At 43.7% G+C, this 9267-nt stretch overlaps 1 long non-coding RNA gene across 1 annotated transcript; it reads left to right on the forward strand.

Moving 5' to 3' along the window:
• The first annotated feature begins 4535 nt into the window (after positions 1-4535).
• On the forward strand, positions 4536-5203 carry LOC146524132 (uncharacterized). Its single transcript, XR_014876496.1, has 2 exons — positions 4536-4828; positions 5098-5203. It is a non-coding gene; the product is annotated as an uncharacterized LOC146524132 (long non-coding RNA).
• Positions 5204-9267: the final 4064 nt, after the last annotated feature.

The raw sequence follows: 9267 nt of genomic DNA on the forward strand, positions 1-9267 counted from the left end.
AGGCAATACTTGGGTTGCTGCCTTCTTATCTATGTTCCCTGCTTGTAATGAAACATGCTGGTCGGTATTCTCTTCGTCCGCATGGTTACTTGTTGCTTTCTGTTCCATTTGCCCGAACTGAACTTGGTAAAAGAGCTTTTGTCCATTTAGCACCCTCGGCTTGGAACAAACTGCAGAAGGAATGGAAAATGACTGAATTCATTTCATTAAGTGCTTTTAAATCTAAACTACAAATCCTTGAGGCCAAGTCCATAACATGCAACTGTTTCAATTAGATTGATTGTCATTTTAACTGACTTTTTTTATTTTTATTTGAATTTTATTGAATTTTATTTTATTTTATTTGTATTCTTTCACTTATTGTTGCATGTGTGTTGTTGCTGCCTGTGTTTGAGTAATTTCTGTAACTGTGAGACATCTGCTGCTGCCTATCTTGGCCAGGTCTCCCTTGAAAAAGAGGTTTTTAATCTCAATGGGATCTTCCTGGTTAAATAAAGGTTAATAAATAAATAAATAATAATGAGGATGTTTTTTCCAAGAGCAAACTAGACTGTGGGCTGGCAAAGGATTTTGTCCATCGCATCCACCTGTCTGATGACCGGCCATTCAGACTTCCCTATCGACGCGTCCCCCCAGGGCAGTATCACAAGTTGCGACAGGTGCTCACAGAGATGGAGGAGCGTGAACTGATCCGCAAATCCAACAGTGAGTGGGCGTCTCCACTGGTACTGGTATGGAAAAAGAATGGAGATCTCAGAATATGCGTTGACTACCGCTGGTTGAATGCACGCACAATCAAGGATGCCCATCCTTTGCCCCACCAGTCAGACTGTTTGGCAGCCCTGGGAGGTAATGCAATTTTCAGTGCCATGGATCTCACCTCTGGTTTCTACAATATTGTGATGGCAGAGGGGGATAAAAAACTAACGGCATTTACAACACCAATGGGGCTCTACGAGTTTAACAGACTCTCCCAAGGCCTGTGCAACAGTCCGGCAAGCTTCATGCGTCTCATGATGGGCATATTTGGTGACCAGAATTTCCTAACCCTGCTGTGCTACTTGGACGATTTGCTTGTTTATGCACCCAGTGAAGCAGAGGCTCTCAGGAGGTTAGAGATTGTGTTTAGCAGACTACGTGCTCACGGACTGAAGCTAGCTCCTAAAAAATGTCATCTGCTTAGGAGGAGTGTGAGATTTTTGGGTCATGTTGTGACTGAAGGTGGGGTTTCAACTGATCCTGACAAGGTTAAGGCGATCACTGCTGTTTCAGAGGCTGACCTCATGATGGAGGATGGGGTTACGCCATCTCAGAAGAAGATAAAGTCATTTTTGGGCATGGTAATGTATTACCAGCATTTCATACAAGACTGTTCTAAGATTGCCAGGCTCCTTTTCACCCTGACTGCTGCTCCGAAAGGAAAAAAAGTAAACGCTCGAGGTGCTGCTTCTTTCCGGAGGCTCAGCCCAAGTGACTGGAGAAAGGAACATGTTGACTCGTTTGAACACCTGAAGGCTGCACTCCTTGGCTCCGTTGTGCTTGCTCACCCTGATTTCAATAAACCATTTATCTTGTCAACAGACGCTTCACAGGACGGTTTGGGTGCTGTATTGTCACAGGTCCAAGAGGGCGAGAGTAAAGCACGTCCCGTTGCATTTGCCAGCAAGGCCCTCGCCCGTGCACAGAGAAACTATCCCGCCCATCGTCTTGAGTTTCTGGCACTAAAGTGGTCTGTCTGTGACAAATTTAGCCACTGGCTGAAGGGGCATAGCTTTACAGTCTGGACAGACAATAACCCTCTAACAGTTGTCCCCCTACAATTTCAGCATCAAGTATATTCCTGGCAGTAAAAATGTTGTTGCAGATGCACTGAGCAGGCAGCCGTTCATTCATAACCGTGTTAGTCAGAGACTCATGAGTGAACCCTATGCAACTCTGTTAGAGGAGTCACAACAAGTCAAAGAAATCTCAGTTCAGGATGCATTCAGGCTCAGTGCCAACCACCAAAGTGTTGAGTGTTTAGCCCCTGCAGAGAGTCTAGGATGTTGTTCCCTGACTAATGATGAAGTTTCCGCAGTTTTCACAGGTCACACTGAGTGGGACCAAGGTCCAAAACAGAGAGCAATCTCCTGGTTGTCTCAAGAGCTAGATCGGCTTCCCTCACTAGGCCAGAACACCTTGTCTGCCTTCTCACTTCAGGAGCTACAGGAGGGGCAGAGAGCAGATGTGACACTGTCTCAAGTCATTCCGTTTGTCATACGTGGTCGACGCCCATCACATAGAGAAAGAGCTCACCTGTCACATAAAGTGCAAAAGACAATGAAACAGTGGGAGAAATTGAAAATGCTGGATGGTATCCTGTACAGAGTGAGTAAAGACCCACTCACTGGCAAAAAGCGCCATCAGTATGTGACTCCATCCACATTAATCAGTCAAGTCCTGTCAGGTGTCCATGATGATGCTGGTCATCAGGGTCAAAGCAGAACTCTGTATCTAGCTAGGCAGAGATTTTTCTGGATCAACATGGAGCATGACATCCGTGAGCATGTCAAGTGCTGTAAACGTTGTGTTATCAGTAAGACACTTGAGCCTGAAGGAAGGGCCCCTCTTGAAAGTATTAAAACTACCAGTCCTCTTGAGCTTGTCTGCATAGACTTCTGGTCCGTGGAAGATCACAAAGGCAAGAGTGTGGATGTTTTAGTAGTGACTGATCATTTCACCAAGATGGCCCATGCTTTCCAGTGTTCAGATCAGACGGCAAAACAAGTTGCGCGTCAGTTGTGGGACAGATATTTTTGTGTCTATGGCTTCCCTCAAAGGATCCATTCAGATCAGGGTGCCAGTTTTGAGAGTGAGTTGATTCAAGAGTTGCTGCAGGTAGCTGGAGTGCAAAAGTCAAGAACAACACCTTATCACCCTATGGGTAATGGTCACACTGAAAGGTTTAACAGAACCTTGGGAAATATGATCAGAGCCTTACCTCCAAGGGAGAAACACAAATGGCCTCAAATGCTGCAGACACTGACTTTTATCTACAACTGTACTGCTCATGAGTCCACTGGCTATGCACCGTTCTTCCTAATGTACGGGCGTGTCCCCAGGTTACCAGTGGATGTCATGTTCCACAATGTTGCAAGGGACAATGATGTAGCAGATTATGACAGTTATGTAAAAAGAATGAGAGATGACCTCAGAGAAGCACTCACACTGGCTCAAACTAACACCGGAATCAGTCAGCAGCGTCAAACAGACCTGTATAACAAAAAGCAGAAAGGTGCTGACATCGAGGAAGGGGATCGTGTTCTTTTGGCAAACAAGGGCGAGCGGGGCCGTAGGAAGTTAGCTGATAGATGGGAGTCGACCATCTATACTGTGGTCTCCAAGAACCCCACATGCCATACGTATCGCATCAGGAATACCAAGAGTGGACAGGAGAAAGTTGTCCATAGGAACTTGCTTTTGCAAGCTAATTTCCTGCCCATTGAATCTGAGGGTGAACCAGAGATGTCTTTTGCCAGTGAATCAGAACTCGGCCAGGGGCAGAGTCAATCTGATGGAGAATCTCCTGTTGCTGATTCTGAGGTTGACTGTACTGAACGCACAGCTCACTGGGTAGCTAAGATGGCAGATGATTGTGTCCCAGCTCTTAGAGGACCCCAAGAGAGTGACAGTGTTGGGGACAGTATCTGTGCGCAGTTTGATGATGAGGAGCATCAGGACAGTCACAGTGTTGACAATGAAGTAGCTGCTTACCCTGAAGTAGATGATGACAATGGCAGCAGGGTTTGCGCTACCCCAGTTGAGGAAAGAGCACCACCAAGTACCAATTATCCTGAAAGTCAGCCAGCCAGTGAGGTTGGGAGCCTCAAGAAACCTGACAGTGTGCCCCCAAGTAATGCAGTAGGTCAGATCAGGACAAGAGTGGGCCGAATGGTGAAGCCTGTGAATAGGCTGATCCAAAACATGACACAAAGGAATCTACAAACAGGCAATGTGGTCAGCAGCTTTGCCAAGAATCTGTTTCTGTGAGGACTACTTGTTCCATATATTAGGTGATCTTCATGTTGGATGTCAACATTTATTTTGAGATTGTTTCAAGCTCAGGGTAATATTCATTACATAGTAGCTGTCGTTGAATTGTTTGTTCAGGATAGTGTATAAGGCACTTTCTCTTGTGAGTAAACATTAGGGGGTCTGGCCAGCTTTCTTTTGTCTACTCTCCCAATGAGTTGGGAAACATATTTGTTGCATGTATCACCAGTAATTTGCAGATCACTGACAGTTACGACATTGTTCTTTGCGATGCTCAGTTGCTCACCCTTACCTAACGAATTTTGAGAAGTTCAGGGGGGGAGTATGTAGCTGAGATATAATATACTGAGTGTGAACATTCTCAAACTGTATTGTATATAGTTTATTTTTTTTATTGTGTAAATTTAAATTTTTGTAAAACTAGGGTTCCACGTGTCACTGTTGAAGTGGGGCATTAATCAGTGTGACACCACTTGTAAACATGTTTGCACGTGTGGGTTTCCCAGCCAGAGCGGCATGGATTCCACACTGGTGAGGCACACTTTCTGCAGCTCCTCTCCCTGTACTAAATTATACGTTTAAATTTGGTGTATTTGTCGTTGCTAAGTATTAGTTCTTATGGCTAAAAGCTCCCAAAGTGTTTTTGATTGCTTTGAACGAGGAAAATAGCAATTGGAACTGCGTTTTATCTGTTACACCATCCGTTTATGTGTTGCTTACTTGTGCTACACAGGAATGAGGAGAGGCCTGCTATTGCTGTGTGACACTGATTTTGCTGCTGCACTTTGTCTTTTAGGTATATGTAAATGTATAGGTTTTGTTTTATGCGTATAATGAGTTACATGACCTGAGGCTGCACACTGAATAGTATTTTCAGCCATGTTGGGAAAAGTTAAAGTTGTTTGAATATGTATTGTGTAATTAATCCATCTTAGTGGGGATTTAAATATTACAAGTTATTATTAGTGGCTTCATATTTGTCTCTGTTTTACCCCACTATAACATTTGATTTTAAAGTGGCTGTTGTTTTGATAGATTGTATTTTCTTTTATATATTGTAAGAAGAGCGGCATGGATTCCACACTGGAATGAGGAGAGGCCTGCTATTGCTGTGTGACACTGATTTTGCTGCTGCACTTTGTCTTTTAGAAATAAATCCAGTTTCCAGCCAGTCTGTGTCTGTCGTCACAACGCAGTCGATGAAATCTGCTGCACGTGCTTGTTGTTTTTGTCTGCGTCCACTTGTCTTTGCACGAGGATGATGTCGTTGTAAATGTGCAGTCATATTCGTTGTGTTCCCACTAGTGCTGTCAGCGTTAATCTGAAATGACGTTAACGCCACAACACGGCAAATCTCCGTTAACGAGCTAACGCGGATCACCCCGTGCGTGGGGCTGGACGGCCAACACGTTAACGAGCTAACTGCGCTAACACACTAGCTCCCACCCATGTAATTGAGCATTGCTGGCACATCTGACATACTGTTTTACTTTAGTCCATGACGCGCTTACCTTCAGGGTCATACGTCACTTGAAAACCAAAATAGTTCCAAACGCCAGATCTGAATGAGGGTGGGGGAGGTTCAATTTGCCATGTTTCAACGAGCTTAGCTTCTGTCTGCTAGCTTGCCCTGCACTCAGTGAATCTGTGTTCGACTACTCCGCCTTGGCTGCACTGTCGAGCGCAGATCCACTGAGCGCTCAACACAGACAGCACCGTCAGAAGGAAAGTTGATAAAATAAATTAAAAATGTTGTATTGTTCGATACATATGCGTACCGAACCGAAAGCACTGTATCGAACGGTTCAATATCGATACGAGTATCGTTGCACCCCTAATAAATATATGTATATTTATTAGCAAAAATATACATATATATTTAGCAGATGACCTGCTCTACCTCCTAAGCTACAGCCACCCATGGGGGTCCTTATAGTGGTCACTAGATTGGTCACACATGGCTGTTGGAGGGCATCCCTTCAACCAGCATTTGTCACAAGTCTGCCATCGTGGTTGTGTTGGTAACGCCCAAGCCGATCTCACATGAGGTGAATGGGATTGAGGTCAGCACTGTAGGCAGGTCATTCCATCCTTTCTACTCCCAAATGCTGGAGGTAGTTTTTCATTATGCTAGCTCTGCGGGGGCTAGCATTGTCATCTTGGAGGACAGAGTTCGGTTGCAGATTGTGGAGATATGGAATTGCCACTGGTTGCAGAATCTCATCTAAATGAATCCTATGATAACAAGAATTGCTCTGCCAGTGAGAGAGACACTTTCCAGTGGCATAAAATGGTATCAAACTTCTGCAGCTAATTAAGATAAAAATGTGTGTTGTACGATCATTCCATCATGTAAACAGAACAGTTCAAAGAAATCATAAAAAGCCCAATGACATTCACCCATGATAAGTAGATAGAAAATCTTAACTCTGACTGTGTGTTGCTGCCTTTTAGAAACATTTTAAAGGAAATTTGTCACGGCCAGGGGATCAGCAGGCCGCTGACTAGTAGTTCTCTCTCTTGCTCTCTCTCTCGCTCTCTCGCCAGGGCGGAACTCATGGTGGGTTCACGCCCTCGACCCACGCCCCTCTGAAGAGGAAACACCTGGGCCTCATCAGCGCAGCCAGCATTTAAGCCAGGGAGTGGCTTCTACTCATCGCTGGATCGTTGAGTGTGACTCACGTCAGTGCAGCCCGGCTCTGAGCAAGTTCTCTTTTTTCCTGTGCAAAACCTCTGACGTGTATTTCTTTATGTACATAGATCCCCTGGACCCGACCCTGCATTCCCCGAGCGGATTCCTTTGTGTGAGTGTCTGGAGAGAGTCAGAAGAAGAGCGAGTGTCTTTTCCCTCCCTGGATTTCCCCGGAGCCTTTTTCCCTGTCACTGCTTTGTATATAGCACTACCCCCCCTGCACTGTTTGTAAATACACCTGGTGGAATTGTAATAAATACTGTGCCTCTGAGTCCTGCGTGTGAGTCCTCAAGCGAACCGTGACAAAATTCATGACAAGCAATATGGTCTGCTGTGTTGTACACCCCATTTAAGAAGTGTGTACTTGGTTTTTTCAGTAATTTATTAGTCTGTTACGAAGGATCTATACAGTATATGAATGCAGTTTGCTAACCAAGCCTGCTAGCCCTACCAAATAACTTGGCATTCCACTCTCCCAAAAAAATCTAAAATCTAAAGCACAGAAATATTGAGAGGGATATTGAGGCCCACCTTCTATGTGCATGTGAGAAACAAGACAATTAAAGAAGATCTGAATACTTGTAACATATATATATAAGTGTACATTTCAAATGTGAAAGAATTCTGTGCTGTATGAATGTAGAGATTCACTCATGTGTACTGGCTAACTTTATATAATGTTTCACATAAACATGTCTTTACAGAGTAAGCGAGGGGAAACGTGTGTGTGTGTGGAGTCGGTGTATGGTAGATCTTACTAACTAGTAATGACATTGTTTTCATTGCTATATGCTGCATTCCACACAAATACCAGCTGCCAAAACAAATGGACACATGCTATGGACACACAGAAAGGTCGGTTGAAGGTTGTGTTCTTTGCATGCTTTCACATTGACCACTCACAATTTTTTGCATGGCAGAGCAGCAAAAGGATTTCTCATTTTGAGTTCAGAAAGACAAGAAAACGCATTGTGTTCATCGGGATTTATTATTATCACACATTTACACATATGCCCTGTGGAGTCACACCCAGGGACTGGTTGAGCAACGCAGACATTTGCAGAGTCCGTGGTGTAGGAAATATGATGATGATGCTGTTCAAGTTGTTTGTACAGAATGTTTTCTCTAAGTATTCTGCACAAGCAGGTGCAAAATAAGTAAGTACTGTGTGACACAAATGCATGCTGTGCATCCCTAGAATATTAAAGAAACAACAACCATGCTCCTGACAGCTGTCTCTGCAGACACCGGATTAATACATATGATCTAACAAGAGACTGTTTTAAAAATCACCTCAATGAACTGAAAGGAATCATCAACATCTTTTAGAATCACCAGTTCTACAAGAAAAGAAACTTCTTTGCAGTTCAGGGAACAAAGAAACACAATCAAACCAACACTGCAGCCGAAAATCTGATGAGTCTCCCAAGATTTGAAGGGTTATGATACAATAAATCTTTAAACTGTGTTCTTGGAGCCAAACTACAATGGCTCCATGCACCTATTCGATTTGACAATAGTTCATCTAGACCAGGGGTCCCCAATCCCAGTCCACGAGGGCCAGTGTCCCTGCAGGTTTTAGATGTGTCCTTGATCCATCACAGCTGATTTAAATCGATAAATTACCTCCTCAACATGTCTTGAAGTTCTCCAGAGGCCTGGGAATGAACTAATTGTGTGATTCAGGTGTGTTGACCCAGGGTGAGATCTAAAACCTGCAGGGACACCAGCCCTTGTGGACTGGGATCGGGGACCCCTGATCTAGACTCCCACCAAGTGCCTTTTATCATAAATTTCCTTAACAAAATGGTAAAAGACAACATGGTGATTACATATCTAGCTAGAGGGGCTTTTATTGCTTTCAGCTCTTCTTGAATAATAATAAGAATAATACAAATTTTCAGGCACATTTCACGAAGCAGAACGCTAGTGATGTGCGATACCACTGATTTCCTTTCCGATCTGATACCAAGTAATATCCAGGGTGGTATCGACGATAATGATCCGATACCGATACTTACTGTACTTACTGTACAAAAACTTATTTTATTTGTTGTATCTCAAATTATAGCGTCATAATGATTACAGGACATCAGATTACTTGTTCTTATCACTTAATAATGCAGAGTTCATCATATAGAAATAAAAAATCTGAAGTTGCGCTATTTGAACACCTTGCCTGCCTGCAGCACTAAAGGACTCCGTGAGAGACATCTGTCTCGCCCTAGCAGCACCTGTCCCTCTCCTCCTCTTTAGTTCGCCTCAACATACCCTCGTCATATTCTGTGATATGATTTAGAAAATTGTACTTAGTAGTCAGTATAATCTTTTAGTGATATAAGTTTGCAAATTATAGAATACTGCATGATGACCCTTTTATGACTGTTGTTGGAATCAAGACTTGCTTTATAAATTCTTTCTCACAGTGATAATAGCTGAGCAAGCTGTTATCATTTCACTCCTGCCAGGAAGAGGGGAGCTGGATGCTCTTATCTTCAAGAAGAGGGGCAACGTCCTTCAGAATAACACACACACACACACAT

The sequence above is a fragment of the Neolamprologus multifasciatus genome, chromosome 2, assembly GCF_963576455.1.
Source record: "Neolamprologus multifasciatus chromosome 2, fNeoMul1.2, whole genome shotgun sequence".
NCBI lineage: Eukaryota > Metazoa > Chordata > Actinopteri > Cichliformes > Cichlidae > Neolamprologus > Neolamprologus multifasciatus.